Source organism: Ammospiza caudacuta, chromosome 1 (genome assembly GCF_027887145.1).
Source record: "Ammospiza caudacuta isolate bAmmCau1 chromosome 1, bAmmCau1.pri, whole genome shotgun sequence".
Taxonomy (NCBI): Eukaryota; Metazoa; Chordata; class Aves; order Passeriformes; family Passerellidae; genus Ammospiza; species Ammospiza caudacuta.
Genome location: NC_080593.1, coordinates 149,089,818 through 149,090,527, shown reverse-complemented (window position 1 = coordinate 149,090,527; position 710 = coordinate 149,089,818). Strand labels below are relative to the sequence as shown.

At 48.6% G+C, this 710-nt stretch overlaps 1 non-coding gene across 1 annotated transcript; it reads left to right on the top strand.

Annotated features, from left to right (window-relative positions):
* Positions 1 to 266: 266 nt before the first annotated feature.
* Positions 267 to 337, top strand: TRNAG-CCC (transfer RNA glycine (anticodon CCC)). The gene has a single exon. It is a non-coding gene; the product is annotated as a tRNA-Gly (tRNA).
* The last annotated feature ends 373 nt before the right edge of the window (positions 338 to 710 follow it).

Genomic DNA, 710 nt, shown 5'->3' with positions numbered 1-710 from the left:
CATCAATATATTGTAAATGTTCTGGAGCCTCACCCTCTTCTAGTGCAGCCTGGATCAGTCCATGACAGATGGTAGGACTGTGTTTCCACCCCTGGGGCAGTCGGTTCCAGGTATACTGCACTCCCCTCCATGTAAACGCAAACTGAGGCCTGCATTCTGCTGCCAGAGGGATGGAGAAAAACGTGTTAGCAATATCGATGGTTGCGTACCACTTTGCTGCCTTGGACTCCAGCTCGTACTGCAGTTCCAGTATGTCTGGTACAGCCGCACCAGTGGTGTAGTGGTATCATGCAAGATTCCCATTCTTGCGACCCGGGTTCGATTCCCGGCTGGTGCACCAAAAGATATACTGTCCTGGTTTAGGACAAATTAGGGGAAATCTTCAAAAGGGAGCCCCCCAAACAAAACAAACCTCCAACCACCCCTCCCCCAACACCAGGTTTGGGAAGGAATTTCTCAGAGGAGCAAAGTGGAAAACAAAACCTATTTATTTACAAGTAACAAAAGAACACTCCCCAACACAAGAAAAGAAAAAAGAAAAGAAACTGTGTTGTGAGGGCGCCAAGCTTCTCTCGCAAGCTCCAGGTGTCCTGGACGTCTCAGGTCAGGTCCGGAGCAGGTCCAGTATCTTCAGGGGAGGGTAAGAAAGAGGGAACAAAAGAAAAGGGAAAATAAAAAACAGCGCACAAAGCAGCAAGCAAGCAAGCAAA